Genomic DNA, 8,639 nt, shown 5'->3' with positions numbered 1-8,639 from the left:
TCACTTGTACCGGAGGGCAACAGAGACAACACCTGTGTGTGGTGTGACCAGGTGGATGATCTGCTCAGCTTGGTGGCAGAGCTGAAGGAGGAGGTGGAAAGGTTAAGGAGTATCAGGGAGTGTGAGAGGGAGATAGATTGGTGGAGCTGCACCCTACCATCCCTGAGGCAAAGGCAGCAGATGGAGGCTCCACAAGAAGCAGAGGATCCCCTGCCCTCTTGCCACCACGTAGAAGGAGGGGACCTAAGCGATGGGGGGGAATGGAAACATGTCACTGCTCGGGGTGCCAGGCGAACCCCCGCCCGGCCTCCCTCACCTTCCCGGTTGCCCTTACAGAACAGATATGGGGCCCTGGAACTTGAGAGCCAGGCAAATGAGGATGTAGACGAAGGTCCATCCAGGGGGTTGCCTAGGGTGAGGCAGTCAGCCCCACACATTATGACTGCCTCTGCTAAGAAAAAAAGGAGAGTAATTGTCATAGGCGATTCCCTTCTGAGGGGAAGTCTGTAATATTTCTGTCAGGATCAAAAACTAAAGGATGTTTCCATTCAGAGAGCCGAGCCTGTTGGGACATCCAGTCTCCAAAATGCCAAACACCTGTGTCTTAAACAGTGATCATCCCTGATGTTTCTTTCTGCTACTCTCTAACACAGTTTCTCTGGGCTTTTTCTGTGGTTGGTGTTTACTCTCTGGTAGGGGTACAAGCTCAGTTCCATCAACCACTTGCAAACCTGCCACTTGCCCACCTTCTGCTGGGGGACAAGCCAAAGGGATGAAGCCTCACGCTCATACCAAGCCTGAAGCAAAGTTAAAGCACTGAGAAGTTCCCCCAGTCAGCCCTGAGCCGGAGTGCAGTTATCTAAGCTGGGATGTGATGGAAGAGCCTGGAAAACAATTCATCGGCAGGAGGCGATGGAAGAAGGTACAGTGTATGTGGCACCTGGGATTAAGTGACATGCTCAGTTTTATGTCTGGATCAGTGCTGTACTTGCACATTGACTGAGCCCCGGTTCAGAGCAGAAATTCTGGTTACTCGTTGTGGGTGCCAGAGGGCTGTTCCTGCTCTCTCCTCCCCGGTGCATTAATTTAATCTGTTGTGTATATGCAGGGCCTTGACAATGCTACTGTGTGGGCACCGTGTATGTGAATGGCAGGTTTTCTGCATATTTGTGACTGATCTTTCTCGTTTCTTTTAAATAGGGAAATCTTGATATGTACTCCCCAGGAACTAAAGAAATACAAAGAACTGATGAAGAAAGAGGTGCCAATCAAGGAGGGAGTGTAGGTTAGTTCTGGTTTTAAATTGTCTTGACTGTGTTCTAGCCAAAAACCTTGTCTTAAACAATTGAAACGAACTGAACTACTGGGTATTTTTCATCCCTACACAATTCTGTATTGCTACGGACTTTACCAGCCATAGTCATGGACTCTGGGCCTGTACTGTAGTGAGGTCAAAGCAGGTATTAAAAAAACAAAGTGTGCTTTTCCTAAATGCTTGCAAGATTTAAAAAAAACAGCTGGCTGTGGGCAGGTGGGAATACACAGAAATGGGCAGTGTCACTCAGCATGAGGAACAGTGATGTGGGTACAGCTGTAGCGTGACAGTTTTCATGGCCTTGAGCAGCACAGCGAGGATTTCCAGGCAGCAAGGCCGGCTGCCAGGGGTGTGTGAACCCCCCCTCCCGAGCATGGAGATGGCCGTGGGAGAAGACAGTGCTGTTCCTGTTGGTGTGTAGCAGGGGACAGTTGGTGGAAGCTGCTCTCAGGGCCTGTAATTAGGAGCTGTCGTCGTGGTACTCGGTGGGAAATGACACGAGGGGGGAGGCTAAGTCATGAAAGGCCATATTAACTGTATGTGCGAAGTGACGGAAACAACTTCAGGGTGTTAAGGAGACGGTGAGTTGCGATTAAGGCAGTGAGTGAGATGATCCTTGTAGGAGCTTTCTGAGTCAGTCAGAATGGGGCAAGACAGCACATAAGGACAGAAAAGGCTGTGGCAGTAGTTGAGCTGGTCAGAACTCAAGTAGGAGATGATTTGGGCAATATCTGACGAAGTCAGTATCTTGTGCATGTTGCACAGACTGCGTAAGGCCTGACTGCTGGCGAGGGAAGGAGTGTGAAAGGAGTGTTGGAGTGGGGGCCTGGCTGATGGGACCCATAGGGCACGTTATGAAAATACCCTTCCCTAACTATTAGATCAACCAGTCTTTATAGTATCAAAGTGTATTTATTTATTTTGTGTATATATATGATGAGTTCCCATGATACCCGGTGATGTGATGAGATAGTGGAGTTTTACTGGAGACTTTGGTGTTGTTCATGCTGAAGTAAAAGAAATGAAAGGACAGCCCGGCCCTGGAAAGAAGGACTTTGCTTCTGGGAAGCTTAGAGCTGTCCATGAAGGATAAAGGATACCCCGGGTCAACCAAGACAACACCAGCGTCCTAGCCCCTCTGAGACATCTTTGAAACCCTCCCAGTGTCATCTGGCATCATAGATCAGTAACTCCAGCAAGACTGACTCCCGGGACATCTGGATCAATAGACAAGCAGCAAGGATGATGCAAAACTAGAGTTGCTTTGCAAAGTTTGACGTTGATTAGTAATGGGTAGCGTGGGTGCTAGTGATTAGCCAAGTCGTCTTCTACCTGAATGATTGAAAGGTATAAGAACCCTGTGTAAAGGCACATTCGGGGTGCCCTAATTGGGCTGGGACATGACATGCGCATGAGAAAATATTTGCCCCTGTAATTCCATACTTTTCGTGCTAGCCTCTCACATTGGTTGGCATGTGCCGGTTGTGAATTTTTTGTGACACTGGCTCGGGGCTGACCTGTGGGCAGGGGCTTTTGCTGGATGAGGTCGAGGCAGCGCCGGATGAGGCCATAGAGGGGGTGGAGTGAGCTGGGCAGCCGGTGCTGCGCCAGCTCCAGGATCTCGGCATGCGAGTCCTGGCCAGCGGTGCCCGCTCACCAGCCAGGTGTGAGCTGAGTTTTCCGTGCTCAGCCAGTCCCTGCCTGGCCCCCCGAGGTGACTGCAGCTCCTTCCCAGGGCCAGATCCAGCTCACCAACAGTGATGCTGGTGCTGGGGCAGTGATGATGATGCCGGTACCGGCGCAGTGATGCCAGTACTGGGGCAGTGATGGAGGCCTCCGTCCTGCCGGTGTTGATGCTAATCAATGTGGTTTCTACCACGGGCACCCGCCACCTGGAGCGATGCCCCATCTACTCATCCTCTCGGTGGCCATCCCCAGCCCAGCTCAGCTACCCGTGGGGTGGGCAGGGGCTGCGTTAAACCCCCCACCCCACTTCCCGCTGCGCAAAAGACTGCAGGTAGAGAGAGGCGCTGCAAAGCAAACACCCAACCCTTTTAATGAATTAAGCAAGAAAGAGGGATCTGGGAGAGGGTTGGAGCTGGAGCAGGTGGGTGCAGGTCTCTGCCTCTGGATCTCCTCTGCACGTGGGTGCTATGGGGGACGGTGCTGGACTGGTGGGTTCTGGTAGCCATACGGGTTGGTTATCTCCGTGTCGGTCTCCCTCTGCCCAAAAAACTGCATCTGGTCCAGTGACATCTGCAGGGCCACCTGCTCCTGCTCCTCCTGTGCCAGCTTCTTCATGCACTCCCGCTTGTGCTGCTGCTTGGGTGTGATGTGCACCAACTCCTCCTGCTCCTCCAGTGGGGTGGGCGCAGCTGTGAGGCCCCCCCAGGGCCCGAGGGACAGCACAGAGTCAGTGGGAGGGCATGGTAGCCATGGCAGCATACGCAGCTGCTGTGGCAGCCCCCCTTGTCAGTTTGGCCCCCCGTGGGCGACAGGCGCAGCCAGCTCGGCTGCTTGGGTTTGGCAGCCGCCCCGGTGTGCACCTTGCTGCTCGATGACGCAAGGTGCACACCTTGCTTTGTCCTTCTTGCCATCAGCCGGGGGCTTGGAGGCAGCCGGCCCCGCACTGGGTCTGGGGGCCGCCGGCAGGGGCTTGGGGACCCTGGGGGGCACGCTGGGGCCGTCTTGGGGCTCCAGGTGGGGTAGTTGGCACACCGGCCCCACCACCTTCTGTCTTTGCCCCAGCGGGTGGAAACTGGGGATGGAGTTCAGCAAACGCACCCTCAGGTCGGTGTGGGGCGTCCTCATCCCCGGGGTGGGGATGCTGTTCCTGGGGATGCCGGTTCCAGCCTGCGGTGGGGATGCCGGTGGTGGGGCTGTCAGCAGCAGGATGGGGTAGCGGTGTCGGTACCGGGGGTGTTGGTACCAGGCCGGGGTGGGGATGCTGGTTCCGGGGCGGTTGTTCCTCTAGAAACCTCCAGGTGGCGCCGCGGCTGCAGCCTCTGCTGGGCAGGGGGCGTGGCCTCCTCTCTGGGGGCGGGGCCAGTGGGCCCCGGGCCGGCGCTGTCATGGTGGGCAGAGGGGGCTCCCGCGTACTGGAGCGGTGAGTGCATCTGCCCCGCCTTGCCCCTGCCCCCCATGGCTCCGTGGCTTCCTCCCGGCCCGGGGGCTGCCCCAGGGTGCTGCAGCAGCATGCGGCCTGGTGCTGCCGGGAACCGCGGGGCCCAGCCGGGCCCTGACACTGGTGGCGCCAGCAGCTGGCAGTGCTGTGTCACCCGTTCCTTTGAACATATCGCAGCACCCAGGCAGCGGAGAGCCATAGCTTAAAGCATGGACCCAGGCAGGTGAGGGTATCTGTGCCGGGGCGGGGCATGGGGCCGGAGCCCCAGGCCAGCGGTTTAAGGCCTCCATGCTGCGGGGTTTTGGTGGACAGGCTGCATTAAACCTGTCCCCTCTGCTGAGCGAAGGGCCTTTGCCCTCTGGCATCCCCCCAGGTTCTAGGTCGCTTGGCGGGCACATTGTTGCTGTCAGATGCTCTCCGCTTGCTGCATCCTGCCTGCTGCCCGCTGCCGCCCGCTGCTGCACCGTCCCTGTCCAGCTTCCCCTCCCACAGGGTTCTTGAGTGTTTGGCCATCTGGCGCACCACCATCTTCTTCTTTTTCTTTGGTGGGTTGTTGTGCCGTGGGGATGTCTCTTGCGAGTTGCAGGTGCTGGCCGGTGCAGGGCGCTTGGCCTTCTTGCCGCCCACCTTGCCTGATCTGGGCACCACCTGGCTGGAGACGATGCCTGGTGGCAGTGGCAAGCAGGTAAAAACCAATCCGGGCTGCCTATGCAGCGCTTCCTCCACCAGTTGGGCCATGCAGGGCTGATGATGCTGGGGGACAGCCGTGGGGCTGGCCAGGGGACTCAGCAGCTGGATCTGCAGGGGGCTCAGCAGGGGACTCTCCGGAGGACCCTTTAGGGGATTCTTTGGGTAACTGTCCACAGGACTGACCTCTGAAGTCTCCTCTGAAGTCTCCTCTGAACTCTCCGGAGAGCTCTCCTCGGAATTCCCCAAGGGACTCAGTGGCAGCCAGGTGGGGAGGTCTGCCGCCACCCCACCCTGCTTCCCCTTGGGGTCCTGCAAGGGGGAGGCTGCCACCCCCCAGAAGGGGTCAATGTCCCCCAGCATCGCTGCTGCCAGGCAGTCCTTGGGGCAGTTGCCCTCCACCCTGTCCTCCAAGAAGTCAGGGATGTCATTAAAGGAGGCAGTGCTGGCAAGGCTGTCGGGGACATCGGGGAAGGTGTTTTCGCTGTCCACCAGCATCACCACCGCCACTTGCTCCTTGTTCCAGCTGCCCTCTGCCCTGTATTCCAAGAGGTGGGGGAGCTTGTTGAGGGAGGTGGTCAAGTTAGGGACGTCGGGGACATTGGGGATGGTGTCCTCGCTGTCCCCCAACCCTGCTGCCACCGCTCGCTCCTTGGGGCAGCTGCCCTCCACCACATACTCAGAGAGGTCAGGGAGCTGGTTGAGGAAGTTGGTAGCGTCGGGAACATTGTTGACGGTGACCTCGCCATCCCCCAGCCCTGCCACCACCGCTCGCTCTTTCGGGCTGCCGCCCTCTGCTCTGTACTCGGAGAAGTCAGGGAGCTTGTCGAGGCAGGTGGTCAAGTTGGGGGTGTCAGGGACATCAGGAATAGTGTCCTCGCTGTCCCCCAACCCCACTGCCACCGCTCGCTCCTTGGGGCAGCCACGCTCCACCACATACTCGGAGAGGTCGGGGAGTTCACTGAGGAAAGCAGTCAAGTCGGGGACATCAGGGACGGTGTCCTCGCTCTGCCACAGTCCCGCCACCACTGCTTGCTCCTTGGGGCAGCTGTCCTCTGCCACGTACTCAGAGAGGTCAGGGAGCTCATGGAGGAAGGCGGTCAAGCTGGGGCTGTCGGGGACATCAAGGACGGTGTCCTCGCCATCCGTGGTGTCAGGCCAGGTGAGCATCTGGTTGACAGTGGTGTCCTCTGCCTGCTCAGGAAAGGCCTCGGCAAAGGCGGCTGGCCCCTGCTCAGGCAGGTCCGCAGGCTTCCCCAGGGCTGCCAGGGTGGTCACCGCTGCTGAAAAAGCAAACAAAGCCAACCCGACCCCGGGCTGATGCAAGCTTTCCTCAGTTTGGCCGCCCACCTGCAGGCTCTGCCACCCCCCAAAACTCACCTTTGGGCTTCGTCGTGGTTCTGCCGGTTGGTGGAGCCAAGGCAGTCTGGTGGGGGCTGGTGGCAGGGACGCTGTCCTCAATGGCTGCCCTGTCGTCGTTGGAGGCCTCCAACAGCTTCTGGGTGCTGCCAGGCAGGGTGTGGAGCACAGGGGGGCCCCGCACACAATGCTGAGCCGTGGGGCGGCAGGGTGGGGGGGGGCCGGGGCGGGCAGGGATGTGCAGCAGGCAGGAGCCCGTGAGGTACAGGGGCTCCCCCTGGACCACAGCCCATGGCCCCAGCCCCATCCGCTGGTGGGGCACCAGCGTCCCCGTCACCACCTGCTGTCCCCAGCTGTAGGTAGGGGGACAGGGAGCAGGCACACAGGGGAGCTGCACCACACTGGGGAGTGGCACCCCGTGGGGGATCTGTACCACAGGGGGAAGCGACACCCCGTGGGGGAGCTGCACCACCTGCCCCAGGGCCCCCAGGGGTCCTGGCACCCCCTGCTGTATGGTGGCCTGTGCCGGCTGGTAGGTGACTGTGTGGACCTGGGCACGCTTAGAGGACACCAGCAGCCCTGAGACAGAAGCAGTGACCGGTGGCAGCATGGCCAGGGTGGTGAAGCGCACGCTGGGCAGCTCCGACGCCATCAGCAGCCAGAGAGGGAACCTCTCTGTTGGGGGAAGCGAAGAGGGGTGATGGCTTGAGATATTGGTGGGTCGAGCTGGTTGGGGGTGTTGTGGTTTAACCCGGCAAGCAGCTAAACACCACACAGCCGTTTGCTCACTCTCCCCCAATACTGGGATGGGGGAGAGAATCGGGAACGACACCAGTCCCAAGGCCTCTCTCAACACTCCAAACCTTGTGAACTCACTCAGCTGGAGTGCAGGCACGAGCCAGCTGGGTGACACTCAGCGTCCAAATATAAGCAGCAAGGGACACCTGGTCACAATCCATCGCTCAGGGATGTCACAGTCCATCGCTAGGTGACATCACAGTCCATTGCTTGGAGATGTCTCAGTCCATCCCTCGGTGACAACAGAACCCATCGCTTGGGGACGTGGTAACATCAGAACCCATCGCTTGGTGACATCACTGTCCATCGCTTGGGGATATCACAACGGGCCATCCTCACAAATGGCCCCGGCAGCGCTGTGGCCCCAGCACACGCATCTGGAGTTACTGCAGCACCACTGCCCACTTCATCCCCCCATCTCTTGTCTTGTTCTCAGCATCAGTGTTTCACACCAGTCACCGAGGCCTCACCCGTGTCTTCCCAGGACCCCGTCAGGTCGCTCTGGCTGTGGCAGACGTCTCCAGGCACATATGGCAAGAGGGTTCACTCGGTAGCACCTCATGCCTCCCTGGGAGGCTGCAGGACAGAGTCCACAGGCTCTCCCCACACTCCAGCACTGCTGGCCAGCCCTCTGGGCTCCTTTGCCCAGAGCAGCGGCAGCAAGCAGAGGTGGGACACACAAGGAGGGATACACGTGGACAAATAGCGGCGTGTCTGAACAGGGGACGTTCCCCGAGCAACTGACCCCGGATCCACTGACTGGAAGAGACAGCAAGGGGCAGAGCCTGCGACCGGCAGCACGGGAGATTTAAGCAGGCAAAAACAATCAGCCCAGCTGATTGCAACGGACGCCAGAGCATATGTATTTCGCACTGGGCAGGCGCACAGCAGCAGGCAGGTGTGCAGCAGCATGGTGACCTGCCAGCAAAAAGCAGCATCCCCTGCTTCTCCTGAGCTTCTAGCACCTGGTAGAACCAATGCAGGCACACGGACAGAGCTCCTGCTCAAGCATGTGACCACCCAGTTTTCCGGCTGTGGGATGAGTGAAGGGATATTCCTAGAGGTGGAAAGTGATTGCAAGCAAGATGGTAGGAGGTGTGACCACATTGATGAACTGCTCTGCTTGGTGGCTGAGCTGCAGGAGGAGGTGAGCAGACTGAGGAGTATTCGAGAGTCTCAGAGGGAGATTGATCAATGGAGCCGTACTCTGCCATCTATGATGCATAGAAGCCAACTCAGCATGGCCACTACAGAGGCAGGTCCTAGATTTGCTTTGTGCCAGGAGGAAGGCGGTGTCACAAGTGATAAGGAGGGGTGGACGAAGGTTACAGCACAGAGCAGTAAGAGAAACCCCTC

This window comes from Aptenodytes patagonicus, chromosome 13, assembly GCF_965638725.1.
Source record: "Aptenodytes patagonicus chromosome 13, bAptPat1.pri.cur, whole genome shotgun sequence".
NCBI classification, from domain to species: domain Eukaryota; kingdom Metazoa; phylum Chordata; class Aves; order Sphenisciformes; family Spheniscidae; genus Aptenodytes; species Aptenodytes patagonicus.
This window is presented reverse-complemented; position numbering follows the sequence as displayed.